At 43.0% G+C, this 15558-nt stretch overlaps 1 protein-coding gene across 2 annotated transcripts in view; it reads right to left on the bottom strand.

Moving 5' to 3' along the window:
- The window catches only part of Vps13b (vacuolar protein sorting 13 homolog B), a 543216-nt gene that overhangs the window by 27815 nt on the left and 499843 nt on the right, over positions 1-15558 (bottom strand). The gene's annotated exons all lie outside the window — the stretch shown is intronic.

Genomic DNA, 15558 nt, shown 5'->3' with positions numbered 1-15558 from the left:
TGGCACCATGCTGTGCTATGCCACCATGTCTGTGCTATGTCACCATGTCTGTGCTATGCCACCATGCCTTTGCTATGGCACCATGCTGTGCTATGGTATGGTATGGTATGGTACACTATGCTATGCTATGCTGTGCTGTGCTGTGCTGTGCTGTGCTGTGCTGTGCTGTGACTCTAACTCTCTAACTATGAGACCAATTAAGTGCTTTCTTTATAAGCTGTTTTGGTCATGGTGTGTTGTCATAGCAAAAGAACAACACTAAGACAATTCCCAAGAGAGTTGTCTGCCTCTGATCGCACCACCATTAAATCACTTCATCCAGTCTTTGACAAGACCATAGAGAACCTATTAAGAGTCAATCACCAGAGAAGATAAATGCCTCTCTGCTCCCTTGCCACACAGACTGTTAGAGGGTTTCTGCTACAGATCAGTACTTGCTCCTATCGACCATAGAGAACCTATTAAGAGTCAATCACCAGAGAGGATAAAATCATATCCTTCAATTGCTCACAAAAAGTATAGTGCTAAGTATAGTGTGTAAATAGTAAGACAAGTGAACAGCTCTGAAAAAGGTATGTGATATCTCCGTCCACATGTACTATCCAGCTAGGCATGCATGTGCACACCATGGAATCAGAGTGTTGTGTCCACTTTCCTTTGCACTTTTGACCAGCACATCCAGGACACAGGACAGGCAGACAATGTAAATAGCTAAACAGCTATTTGAAAAACAGCTCTGTGGAAGATTTCTGGTACCCTGTGTCTAGCTCCCCACAGCACAGAGCAGGATTTACACCCACCCTTGCAGGTCATATCAGAAGCTTTGGCTAATAGGCTGAAGGTAAAATAGACATACTGGTACTGCTGAGCTAAAGCACAGGAGGCAGAGCCTCTCTCCTCCCTTGCCACACAGACTGTTAGAGGGTTTCTGCTACAGATCAGTACTTGCTCCTATCGCCCACTGCCTGAAACTGGAAATACAGTTTTACTGGAACAGAGCTCTCTCTCTAATAATGGAGTTAAGTTGCACCAGAGATAATATGGGCCTACAGCCTAAACTCATGGACTCTTGTTATAGTTGTGATATACCTTATGTCTAGGTATCCATGATCTTTTGCAACTTTCCTAGATTGATATCAAGCTATGATTCTTTCTTTAGTTAACAGAAGTTTGGAAATGCTGTGCACTGACTTCTTGCTGCACACAGAACTCCTGGTTTGGTTCACACAGTAAAGGCCACACAGTGAGAAAGCTGTTCAGATCACCCATACTGAAGTAGGTTATTCCTCCACACAGAAAAAGCACCCATGAGAACATGTTATACAATCATGAGAACCTGTTCATCATGGCTATAAGCCAAGGTCTTCAGATAGTCTGTCTCAATGGAACACATACAAGGTGATGGAGCCTCTACTGATCTGGGCCCCCTAATGATAAGCACAGGGCATGTAGTATGAACTTGGCACAATCTTGCTGCTTCGACTATAGGTCAGGCAGTTAAAGTGGACAGTGAAAGCTACAAAAATGGGGTTACCATGGAAGTGTCAAAGCATTTTGTCAAACTATGGCCAGAAAGTACTCAGGAGGGTAGAAGATGAAGAGCTTGCAAACACAGGATTGCTGGCCATTGCTGGCTGTGTCTAGTAATGAATGAGAAACAACTGATCTGGGCATTCTGCACCTTGCAAATCAAAGTGCTCTGTAGGACATAGATGGCCCCAGCATCTGCATTCCCTTTAGGTTGACTGCTGAAATCATGACTGTGTTTCTCATGTGACCAAGAAAGCCCTCTCAGTTCTTCTGGCATGAGCAGTTACAGTAAAGAAATCACCTTGGCCATCAATCCTTCAGTTCATTCTGTTTCCTACATATGGAATAAAACAGTTCTACACACCCACTGCTTTAGTTAGGGTTTTACTGCTGTGAACAGACATGACCAAGGCAAGTCTTATAAAGGACAACATTTGAGGCTGGCTTACAGGTTCAGAGGTTCAGTCTATTATCAAGGCAGGAGAATGGCAGCATCCAGGCAGGCATGGTGCAGGAGGAACTGAGGGTTCTACATCTTCATCTGAAGGCTGCTAGTGGAAGACTAGCTTCCAGGCAGCTAGGATGTGGTCTTAAAGCCCATGCTTACAGTGATACGCCTACTCCAACAAGGTCACACCTACTCCAAATAGTGCCACTCTCTGGGCCAAACATATACAAACCATCACACCCACTAAACCACAATTGAGCTTTACTGTTTCTGAGTAATGATGCATATTATGCTGGGATTGATGGCTACTCATGACCCAGAAAGAAAGGTCTCACCAGACAATGGATTTGCTAGTACCTCGATTTTTAGACTTCCCGACTCCAGAACATGAGAAATAAATGTCTGCTACTTATGAGCTTCCCAGTCTACAGTACTTGTTATAGTAGTGCACATAGACTAATGTTAAAAACCCCAACAGCACGAGACAGTCTAATAGCCTCTGATCAAAGGTGGGTAAACAGTTTGATAATACAGTATATAGGTAGCAGAATTACAGATTAAAACTTTCTAACGTTGCCGTGATTAAGAATTCAACAATGCTACACTTTCAGTACAGAAGGACTTAGGAATAATGCAAGCAAAGAAACGGGCTTTTTAAAGGATGAGGGTTACAGTTACTGTCTGGTGGGTGGGACTTGAGTAAGTAAGAAGTCAACTGAGCTTTGGAGAAATTACAATAGCCTTATGAGCCCAGGCTAAAAGGAACTGATTATTTGAGCATCAACAAAAGCTTTGTATGGCCAAGGAAGATGTCCTAAGGGCACACCAGGCACCTCAAGAGTTCTGAGATGTTCTGCTCCCAGGAGGAGAGATAGGGCAGGATGAAACAGGATGGTTTCCTGGTTCAATGTATAAATTCCTCAGGGTGTTCCCAGAGAAACTTCAGAATTGGCATGGGCAAGAGGCTGCAAGATGTCTCTCACTTTCCTCCTTTCACATAGGAGACATCATCCTGTTCTACAAAATAACAGGGAGAGAAGACAGTTGGGTTCTTAGGTCTACAGACCTGAAAGGAAAAGAATATGCGGATCCAGTACCCTTCTGCAACAGGAGACTTCAATTTTGATGTAATGAGTGGGTAAAAATTCTTATTTACTTCATATGTGGGAAAAAGGATAAACTGAATGATTTACAGCCAAGATTTTTTTTTTTTTCCTTGAGGGGAACAGAGGGAGACTGGTTTGTACAGCATGCCTCTCTGCACTGAGTACAGTCCTCCCTGTCAGGGTGACCTGTGAGCCGGAGCAAACCCTTTTATACATTAGCTTCTCTGTGTCAGGTATTTAGTGACAGTAAAGGGAAAAGCAACTGAATGAGCAAGCATATAGTTACAAGCAGTTGCTTGTCACGGACCTCTTGTGTTCTGTGCTCCATGAGTCTGTGTCACAGAACGTCATTAAGTAGGCCATCTTACCTGTTGTAAAAAACACGAAGCTGCCCGACTCTTAGCATATCGCTTCTTATTACAACTACCAATAAAAAAATGTAAATATAACTTATGCTTTTCTGGGCATTCCATTATGTTTACCAAAATGATTATTATATTAATATTTAGCATACAATATTTTATAATTATACCTATTTAATTTTCCCAAGTAAATCCGTTTTAAGGTGACACACAGGACATTGTTGGGCGTCTTCCTTTTCTGCCACCTGTGCTTTCCCCAGCAACCCCCAGATGATTAGGGAGGATATCAGAATGGCCTTATAAAGCATTGCAGTATGGTAGCCCACATTAAACTTAAATAAAAGTTAATCTTGTCACTGATTTCTTATGCTGACCCCACCTCCAATCTTCACTAATCCTTTCCTCATTTGGTTTCCAGCTTCTATTACAGTACTTTCCTGATGGCCTGATTATTTCCTACCTGAGTGCTCCTGCCTCCCTCAAATTCTGTTGTTTTCTTTGGGTGGAAGACAGGTTCGGCAATCTTTTATTCCCAGCCTATTGTGGATCCCTTTTAAAAACTAACATTGTCTATCCTATCGTCTGTTTTATTGCTATGCTAAACACCAAGACCAAAGGCAACACAGGGAGAAGAAGAGTGTTTATTTCACCGCACAGCTTTCTTACTTGCCCCTTACTGGCCTTCTCTCATCCATCTCTCTCTCTCTCTCTCTCTCTCTCTCTCTCTCTCTCTACCTCCCTCCCTCCCTCTCCCCCCCTCTCCCTCCCTCTCTCCCTCCCTTTCTTAGTACACAATAGAGTTTATTAAGGGCATGGAGAAGGGAGTTAAGAGGGTAGTAGAGGCAGGGGGGGGGAGAGAAAGAGAGAGAGGAAGGGAATGGGGAACAGGGGAGCAAGAGCAAGAGAGAAGCAAGAGATCAAGTGAGCAAGAGCTCATACTGCTTTCTTATAGCTGCCAAGACTACAGGCCCAGAGGTGCACCTCCCATGGGAGCCTGGGCTTCAGTAGGAATCAGTCAAGAGAACACACTGCTTTGCCCACTGCCAATTTGATAAATGCATTTTTCAGTTCCTTTTTCCAAATGACTAGCTTGTGTCAAGTTTACACAAAACTAGCCAACACACAGGACACAAGTAAAGTGCTTTGCTGAGCAATCCTGAAGACTGGATTTGATCCAGATTACAAAGATGAGAATCAATCCCCAAAACTTGCTCTTTGATCTCTACACTGTGTCACAGAATATGTATTCTAACACACACACACACACACACACACACACACACACACACACACACAAACACACACGTAAGATTTTTAGATACTTTTCTTCCTTCACAGAAAATCTAAGATTAAAGATGATAAAAGGCAGCACAGTTTCCTATTTTAGAATTTTAAGTTAAAGAGGGTATAAAACTTACCTAGTGCAGGGAATTGTTATGTCTACAATGAGCTGAAGATTTGGTAATTAGGAATTTTATTTTTCAGCTGATTTAAGCTATGACTCATTTTTCATTAAAAAAAAAATCCATGCCTATACTGGGAAGAATAGATTTAAATCTTGTTACTTATATACCTATGTGTGAAGTATCTGTTTAATAAGGCCAAGGATGACCCTTAGTCCTGATCTTCTAGATGCTAAGTGCTGAGATTACAGATATACACAGCCAGGCCTTCTTCCCTTCCCTATCCCCCTCTCACTTTTTTGTTCTTCTGAGACAGGTTCTCATATAGCCCATGCCGACCTCAAATCTGGTCTACAGCAGAAGTTGGCTTTGAATGTCTGATCTTCCTTTCATCACTTACCTGCTGGGATTCTAGCATGTACCACAACCCCAGCTATGCTGAGAAATTCTTTAGAAAGCATCTCAGCTAGAAGCAAAGTTCTATGTGCAGGTTTTTTTTTTTTTTTGTTTGTTTGTTTGTTTTTGTTTTTTCCTGGACCTTACCTCTGAACAGGTCTATGAGTATGGTAAGAGACTGTCTTCTCATCTGTGCAGGGAGAAGGGGGTAAGAAGCAGCCAGTTATCAGCAGGGGTCTGCTCTAAGTGTTCTTTCTGTTTAAACTCCCAGTCTACTCACTCCAGCTTTGGGTGGAGCATCTACACTGAGGGGATTGTGGTAGACTACTGGCAATACAGTTAGAGTGTCTGAAATATGCAGCATTCCATATATAGTATCATATAACGTATTTGTACTGAGGAAATAGTGACAGTAACTGAACCAGAGACATAGGTCAGGTGTGCTAAACCTTTTGACAACATAATAATGTCATTTACAAAGCTCGTGCTTACGATCCATGCAATTGAAGTAAGTTTTCAAAAATCTCGTAGTATTTTAAGTAAGTTTGTGATTCGATGTTGGGCTGTATTCACAGCTACCCTTGGCTGCACACAGCCTGGGACATGACCATCTCAGTAGCTGGCAGGTTGAGGTGGAGATGCTTGTAAAGTCCTCTGGGCTGAGACGTTTGGTTGGTGGCTAAAAATACAGATTTGGAGCTTAGGAGGAGTGTGAGGGCCAGAGAGATAACTGGGAGTGATCAATAGGCTAAGGCTATGAAATGAGTTAGATCTCTCAGAAAGGAAAAGGAGAAAGAGACATTTCTAAGATGAAAGGAAAGCTTTGATAGGGAGATAAAGAGAGAGCAGTACATATTCTGGGTATGATTTCACCAGCTATATACTTTTTGAAAAACATTTCAGAGAAATCTCTGCTCCTGACTATCTTGGAAATGGTTGTGACTCAGCTAGAACAAATTATAACACATAGGAAACTCTAGACCAGGCCACCTGCAGGACACTTGAAAGGTTTGCTGGTATCAATTCTGGCTCGAACATGGGGTTGGGATGTATGAGAGAAACAAGCAAGCAGCTCTACTACCTACACAGTTTCTAACTCACTCTCTCACTTTGGCAATGTCTTCCATATTCAAATTGGAATGGAGGCTTGACCAGTTGTGTCAAGCAGTGGCGTTCATGACAGCTCCTGTGGTATGCACCAATATACAGTAATTGTCAACTGTGTCCTGACTCATTATGGCCCTTAATAGATGTATCTCATGACAGTTTTATAGATATGACCTTTGTTCAGCATAGTTTAAGTGCTTTGGGGAACACTGTGTTATAGTAGACCCATGGAGTAGATAAAAATGCTCTCTGGGTGGATTAACCCAGTTACAAAGAAAGTGTCTAGGAGAACCCTGGGCTTTCTCATTCAACATACTTCTTACTGGCTTGGATGATTATGTAGAATATATGCTCACCATATCCATACAGGAAATAAAGCCACCATGGATACTTAATATGTTAAATGAGAAGTGTCACTCCCTGTTTTTCTTTCTTTTTTTTTTTTAAGTACTTTTTTTTTCTTTCTTTTTTCGAGACAGGGTTTCTCTTTTAGCCCCAGCTGTCCTGGAACTCACTCTGTAGACCAGGCTGGCCTTGAACTCAGAGATCCGCCTGCCTCTGCCTCCCAAGTGCTGGGATTAAAGGTGTGTGCCATCACTGCCTGGCTTTAAGTACTTCTAACAAGGTAACCCAATCACAAAAGAACACACATGATACATACTCACTAATAAGTGGATATTAGCCCAGAAACTTAGAATACCCAAGATATAATTTGCAAAACACATGAAACACAAGAAGAAGGAAGACCAAAGTGTGGATACTTTGTTTCTTCTTAAAATGGGGAACAAAATACCCATGGAAGGAGTTACAGAGACAAAGTTCAGAGCAAAGCCTTAAAGAATGACCATCCAGAGACTGCTCCCCTTGGGGATCTATCCCATAAACAACCACCAAACCCAGACACTAGGCAGATTCCAACAAGAGCCTGTTGACAGGAGTCTGATATAGCTGTCTCTTGTGAGGCTCTACCAGTGCCTGGCAAATACAGAAGTGGATGCTCACAGTCATCCATTGGACGAAGCACAAGGTCCCCAATGAAGAAGCCAGAGAAATACCCAGCGAGCTGAAGGGGTCTGAAGCCCCATAGGAGGAACATCAATATGAACTAACCAGTACCCCCAGAACTCCTTGGAACTATACCACCAATCAAAGAAAACACATGGTGGAACTTGTGGCTCTAGCTATATATGTAGCACAGGATGGCCGAGTAGGTCATCAATGGGAGGAGAGGCCTTTGGTCGTGTAAAGGCTCTATGCCCCAGTATAGGGGAATGCCAGGATCAGGAATGGGAGTGGGTGGGTTGGGGAGGGGATAGGGTATTTTCGGAGGGGAAATTAGGAAAGGGGATAACATTTGAAATGTAAATAAAAAAATATCTAAAAAATAATAAAACCAACCAACCAACCAAGATAGGCTAGGCCAACAGTAACAAGACTTAATCTTAATGTCCTGGGGATAAATGTAAAGTCTTATTGTTGGGTTTAAAAAGTCAACTGTATAGCAAGTCATCTGCTAAAGACCAGGGGGATGTGGCTGACCACAAATTCAGTAATAACAAACAGTCTGAACTTGTTAATAAAAAGTTAAGTCACATTACTGCTTTATTAATGGAAGCACTGGTTAGACCATATTTGGAACACTGTGTGTAATTCCAGTTGCCAGATTTTACAAAGGAAGCATAACACACGGCTGTGTTTAGACAAGAGTAACTATGGTGATGTGTTGGGAGACCACATTTACTGAAGAAGTGATTCAAGGAATCAGAATGTTTGGCTTGGGTAAGGGAACACTTAGAGATGTTCTGGCTGCCATCAAAGAACTGTAGTGTGACTGTAGCAGAGGGGAAGTAAACAGTCTGTGGTGTCCTATACCAGTGGCTCTCAGCCTTCCTAACGCTGGAACCCTTTAATACAGCTCCTTATGCTGTGCTGACCTCCAACCATAACATTATTTTTGTTGCTATATCAGAACTAATTTTGCTACTGTTATGAATTGTTATGTAAAGCTCCGGGTTTTCTGATGATCTCAGGTAGCCCCAGTGAAAAGGTCATTTGCCCCCAAAGGGGTTGCAAAGATAGAGACAGCTTCTAGTTGTCTGAGTGAGAACAATGTTTCTTAACATCTCTACTGGAAAAGCCACAGCTACCACACAGGGATGCTTTGAGATGAGACTCATGGAAGGGGCTCTGTAATAGGCAAAAGAGGAAGAGGAGAAAGCTGACCAGAGGCCCGTCAGTGACCTCTACTTGGTGGAGGGAAAATCCCCCTCTACTACTGGGGGATTTATGAGTAGATCCAGGGGCTAATTGGCTGATTACATGCTGTAAGCTACAGCCTTTCATCAGCAAATAAATTTAAAAAGCTAACTGGCCTGACCATCTTAGAGCCTGTGGTGATCAACGGTCTACCTTAGACTTAGTATACCCAACTATACTTTATTTACTCAGGTCTTTGAGGTGAAAATCATGCCCCATTTGGGGACATGGTAGTAATGTCACACTCTTGTCACCCTGGTGCTTGCAAAGTGGAGAGAAGAGGACCCTTGGGTCCCCAAGCTTACTAGCATAGTAAGCCTCAGATTCCAGAGAGACACTGTCTCAATTGTTTTCTTTGACACTTAATGGCTCAGAAATAACATGTACAGGAGGTAGAAAATGGCTTCATGGGTAAAATGCCTGTAAATTGAGGATTTGAGTTTAGATCCAAGAACACATGTGAAGCTAAATGGAGTGGTATGTGTCAACAATCTCACTGTTCCTAGAGAGAGGTGGAAGGTAGAGATAGGAAAATCTCTGAAGAGACTCTGCCTCAAATAAAGTAGAAGGTAAGGACTATGAGTTCCACATGTGTGTTGCACATGTATGTGTCCATACTCAGATTCATGCACATATATGTACACATGCACAAAGATAAAAAGAAATTACTTTGCATAAACTATCTAATAACTTTTCATGATCTTAGGTTGAAGCCCATCATTTTTGCAAAGTCACAATGGTCTTATTAAGTCCTAAATGTCTCAGAACTCTGATTTCTTTTCTTTCTCTACACCACAGCCACCTTGGCATTTAGTGCTCTAAAAGGAGTATGCTCCAATCTTTGAAACTTCCAACATGTTCTTTCTGCTTAGAAAATTCTCCCACTCTCTTGTCTAATTCCTGCCTCTATGGCATTGGAGGTACTGATGGCAGGCCCTCACCCAGGGAGTGGCACACTCCCAGCCCTGAGCTTCCTTCAAGGGCACCTGTTTCTCTTCTTCACAGCACTGTGAGAATTTGCAATTAATATGATTGCTTGTTCTTACTAATGACTGTCTCTTTCACATGTAAAGTTGACAGCATGGGTTGTTATATTTCTTCTCAGAAGCACCAAGCTTTGTTACTGGTATATATCATAAATCTAGTATTTGTTGGCTGGATGAAGCAGGCTGTAAATATTTGCTAGTTACATGGTGACCTCTGTATCTTGCTTTGACTTTTAAAATATACCATTGCCTAACTACCAAAAATAAAGCTCTGATTACCAGAAACTGAAATCTGTATGCCACCACAGGGTTCCAAACAATTCTGCTGATAGGATCAAAGTAATGATAAAATTATTCATGCAAATTTGTTCTGTGTGACTTCACCGTTTACTAAAATTCTCTAGGCTCAAAGAATTCTTCTTTCTGAGGTTATAAATTTTTTTGAATGTATTGTATCATATACCCTGTTTCAAAACTATAAAACATGAGACTGTCCCAGGTTAAAAAAAATAGCATGGAGATGTAGCTAGGATTGGCAGAAAGCTTGTACCCAATTGTTAGCATTCTGTCCAAGCTCTGCCCCACAGTTACCTGGCAACAGCTAAAATTAAAAGGGGCTGCTTTCTGCAGGTAACCTCAGGAAATAGGAGGTTGGGGGTATATCCCAGAATGCACCAGAGACCTGGGAGGTGAGAGACTCCCAGGCCTCAAAGGGAGGAACCTTAGATGAAACACCCGACAGTAGGGAGAGGGAATTTATAGAGCCCACCAACAGCAGGGAGACAGGACACCAAGTGAGGGATGGGGTTGCCATCCCACAGTCACATCTCTGACCCATATTTGTTCCTGTCTGAAAGAATCACAGGGATGGAAATGGAGAGGAGCCTGAGGAAAGGAAGGTCCAGCGACAGGCCCAAAGTGGGATCCAGCTCAAGGGGAGGCCCCAAGGACTGACACTATTACTGAGGCTAAGGAGTGCTCACAAAAAGGGATCTATTATGACTGCCCTCCGAAAGACCCAACAAGCAGCTGAAAGAGTCAGACGCAGATATTCGCACCCAACTGATGGACAGAGCAGCCGACTCCTGTTGTTGAATTAGGGAAGGCTGAAAGAAGCTGAGGAGAAGGGCGATCCTGTAGGAGGACCAGCAGTCTCAATTAATCTGCACCCCCGAGTTCTCTCAAACACTGGACCACCAGACAGCATAGACCAGCTGCTATGAGGCTCCCAACACACATACAGTAGAGGACTTCCAGGTCTACGTTCATTCAGAGATGAAGCACCTAACCCTTAAGAGACTGGAGGCCCCAGAGGGTTTTGAGGTAAGGTGTGTGTGTGTAAATCTACGTGGAGATGGGGGGTGGGGAGGAGGTGTGGGATGTGGAGCAGTCAGAGGGTGGATGGGGGGCGGGGAATGGAATATGGAGTGTAAAAAATAAATTAAAAATAAAATCAAATAAAAAAAAGAAAAAATAAATAAATAAAAGGGGCTGCTTGCCCCCTCCTTGCTCTTTTGTTCCTCTCTTGCTCTCATGTTCTTTCTCTGCTTCCCTGCCAGCCCCCACCTCCCCATGTGCTCATGGCTGGCCTCTCCCTCTCCTCTTCTCTTCTCTTTCCTCTCCTCCCCTCCCCTCTCCTTTTCTCTTGTCTCTCCTCTCCTCTCCTCCCCTCCTCCCCTCCCCTCTCCTCTCTCCCCTCCCCTTTTCTCTCCTCTTCCCTCCCCTCTCCTCTCCTCTCCTCTCTCCCCTCCCCTCTCCTTTCCTCTCTCCTCTCCTCTCCTCTCTTCTCTCCTCCCCCTTCTCTCTGCCTTTCTCTGCTTCTATTACCCTTTAACTCTCTCCCCATGCCCTGAATAAACTCTATGCTATACTGTACTGGCATGGTCTGCTGAGGCATTCCCTTCCTCACGCCTCACCACACCTCCATAGAACATACCTGCCCCCCTTTATCTTTTTATAAACACAACACCCATAACAAATTTTTGAGTGATTTCACTGTGTTTCTTTAGGTCAGGATTGAAACTCATGTCCTGCCCCCAGAGCTAGGGCTGAAGAGTTCCTGGAGGATGAGGCAGTGCTACCCAGGGTTGCTTTCCCACCAGGCAATAGCTATGACACCAGGTCAGGAACACAAGGAAGACAGGTTGAGCAGCCTGGAGAGCCCTTTACTCTGCCCACCTGCTTTGTACTGGCCCAGCATCCCAGGGTGAACTTTAAAGTCAGCAGCCCTCATTTGAACTGAAAACCTGGGCATCTGTGCAGCCTCAGATGTCTACAGCCTCAGCTCTCTACGAAAGAATCAGCAGGAAGACTTTTGAAATCTTTTTTATATATAACTAGGGAATTCTTTACCATAGGCATGCTCCCTGCCAAACTACATTTTGAGAGTTTCCATTCACTTTAAACTTCCTCAACCTTTGTACTGTGGACTTTTAAAGCTCAGAAGAGGTGCTCTCCCCAACACCTTATCACCTGTGGAGGCAGGACCCCGCTAAGGCTCATGTCCCCATTCATCTTTTAGGAGCTGTGTGTCATATGTCCTGCAGACTGTGGTGCATTCCCTCCTCTGAACAAACGTCTTTCAGACATTCTCACACACATCCTCAATAATACCCAGGCATATAAACCACAGGTAGATAAATGGAATAGAAGACCCAGAAAAGAACCCATACTCCTATGGTCACTTGATCTTTGACAAGGGATCTAAAACCATCCAGTGGAAAAAAGAAAGCATTTTCAAGAAATGATGCTGGCACAACTGGAGGTTATCATGTAGAAGAATGCTAATTGATCCATTCTTATCTCCTTGTACAAAGCTCAAGTCTAAGTGGATCAAGAAACTCCACATAAAACCAGAGACACTGAAACTGATACAGGAGAAATTGGGGCAAGCCTCGAAGATATGGGCACAGGGGTAAAACTCCTGAACAGAATAGCAATGGCTTGTGCTGTAAGGTGAAAAATCGACAAATGGGACCTCAAAAAATTGCAAAGCTTCTGTAAGGCAAAAGACACTGCCAGTAAGACAAAAAAGCCACCAACAGATTGGGAAAGGATCTTTACCAATCCTAAATCTGATAGGGGGCCAATATCCAATATATACAAAGAAGCTGGACTCCAGAAAACCAAATAACCCTATTAAAAGATGGGGTACAGAGCTAAACAAAGAATTCTCAACTGAGGAATATGGAATGGCTGAGAAACACCTGAATAAATGTTCAACATCCATAATCACTAGGGAAATGCAACTCAAAAACAACCCTGAGATTCCACCTCACACCAGTCAGAATGGCTAAGATCAAAAATTCAGGTGACAGCAGATGCTGGTGAGAATGTGAAGAAAGAGGAACACTCCTCCATTTTTGGTGGGAATGCAAGCTGGTACAACCACTCTGGAAATCAGTCTGGCGGTTCCTCAGAAAATTGGACATAGTACTACCAGAAGATTCAGCAATACCTCTCCTGGGCATATACCCAGAAGATGTTCCAACTTGTAATAAGGACACATGCTCCACTATGTTCATAGCAGCCTTATTCATAAGCCAGAAGCTGGAAAGAACCCAGATGCCCCTCAACAGAGGAATAGATACAGAAAATGTGGTACATTTACACAATGGAATACTAATCAGCTATTAAAAACAATGAATTTGTGAAATTCTTAGGCAATTGGATGGATTTGGAGGTTATCATCCTGAGTGAGGTAACTCAATCACAAAAAAATATGATATGCACTCGGTGACAATTGGATCCAGAAACTTTAGAATACCCAAGATACAATTTGCATAACATGAAACTCAAGAAGAAGGAGACCAGTGTGTGGATACTTCGTTCCTCCTTAGAATGGGGAACAAAATACCCATGGAAGGTGTTACAGAGACAAAGTTCAGAGCAGAGCGTGAAGGAAGGACCATTCAGAGACTGCCCTACCTGGGGATCCATCCCATAAACTGCCACCAAACCCAGATACTATTGCATATGCCAGCAAGATTTTGCTGACAGCACTGTGATATAGCTGTCTCTTGTGAGGCTATGCCAGTGCCTGGCAAGTACAGAAGTGGATGCTCACGGTCATCTATTGGATGGAACACAGGGCCCCCAATGGAGGAGCTAGAGAAAGCATCCAAAGGGCTGAAGGGGTCTGCAACCCTATAGGTGGAACAGCAATATGAACTAACCAGTACCCCCAGAGCTCATATCTCTAGCTGTATATGTAGCAGAAGATGGCCTAGTCGGCCATCATTGGGAAGAGAGGCCCCTAGGTCTTGCAAAGATTATATGCCCCAGTACAGGGGAATGCCAGGGCCAGGAAGCAGGAGTGGGTGGGTTGAGGGGAGGGTATAGGGGACTTTCGGGATAGCATTTGAAATGTAAATGAAGAAAATATCTAATAAAAAACAAGAGAGAGAAGAGCAATTAAAAGTACAAATACTGTACAAGCACAGAGCAGCCCAAAGAGGGGAGGCAGGAGAGTGTCTTCGTGTCTCCTGAGAGGAGAAAGTGTGCCCTGAGGCCCAGGAAAGAACAGTCAAGGGTTTCCAAGTGAGGAGCAGCCCACAGCACTTGCTGGAGCTAGGCAGGACTGGGTATGGTCTTAGGTCCTTTTAAACATGGGATTTAACTCATGCTGCTGCTGGAGGGCTTCCACTGCTAGAACAAGTTGTAATTAGCTTGACCGTTTTAAAGCTTAAAGAGTGAGAATGTTCAGGACAGTGTGAGGCAGACAGTAGCTGTTACATGCTAACTATTATCATCATAATGTTTTTATACTTTAACATATTTAGAATGGTCATATTTTGCCAAGCTTTTGTGAAGAACAAATAATAATGTGAAAGACCTTTAAGAAAGTGTAAGCATAGATGTATTCAGCTATAGAAAGCAACAAAGCTCTGATACAAGCTATAAGAAACCTTTAAGACAACATTGTCAGTGAGATAAACTAGGCTCTAAGAACAAATACTTCATTATTCTCCTTATCTGAGATTCTTGGAGTAGATAAATTTTAGAGAGACAGAAGCACAATGGAGGCACTTAGTCCCGGGAGAGGAAGATGAGTTTGTTTGGTGATGAAAAGTCCTGAAATTAGGTAGTCACTGCTATAGCTTAAACATAAAAGGGCCCAAAAGACTCATGTGGTAAAGGCTTGTTTCTCCATTTGGTGATGCTACTGAGGCGAGCAAATTGTGAGGTGCTAACTTCGTCAATGGAGCCAGCCGTTCCTAGTTCCTAGAAGTGGGTCTTAGCTGCAGGCATTCAACAGAGGGATGGATTTTGTTCTGGTCTCCTCTCTCCCTGCTTGTTGCAATCCCTGGTGAGTGACTTTCCTCTCCATATTCTTATACCTCAATCTTGCCTGTGACTGGCCTAAGAGCATTAGAGCTAGCTGAAGTGAAAAGCTCTGAAACCATAAGCCAAAATAACAGTTTTCCTTTAAGCCGATCAATATGCTCAGGCATTTGTCATGAGACAGAAGCTGGAGAACAACCTGCTGACTGAACAACACTGCAAATATAGTTCAGTGTAAGCACAGCACAGAAGAAAGGCGAGGTCCAATGTCATCTTCAATACAAATAATACCAGGAACACTCAGAGGAAGGAAAGACATTCAATGCAGAAGTCTAAAGACATTTATGGAGTTTTTGTAGATTACTAGCATAAACATACATACTTGAAAATTGGCATACTTTAAAAGAAGAATTAATCAAGAGTTAATACTACAGCCATCCTAAAATGTGGACAGCTGAACTGTGTATTTAAAGGAGCCTATAACTTTATTTTATCTTTGACATTTTAGATCTGAGATGAATTCATTTTACCATGTGCCGTTCTCACATATTTGGTGTGGTGTCCTTACACAGAACCAGCTTCAGCATTTATTTTTCATTTTTGAGATTCCTTCCTCCCTCCCTCCTTCTTTCCTTCCTTCCTTCCTTCCTTCCTTCCTTCCTTCCTTCCTTCCTTCCTCCC

Source organism: Mus caroli, chromosome 15 (genome assembly GCF_900094665.2).
Source record: "Mus caroli chromosome 15, CAROLI_EIJ_v1.1, whole genome shotgun sequence".
NCBI lineage: Eukaryota > Metazoa > Chordata > Mammalia > Rodentia > Muridae > Mus > Mus caroli.
This window is presented reverse-complemented; position numbering and strand designations above follow the sequence as displayed.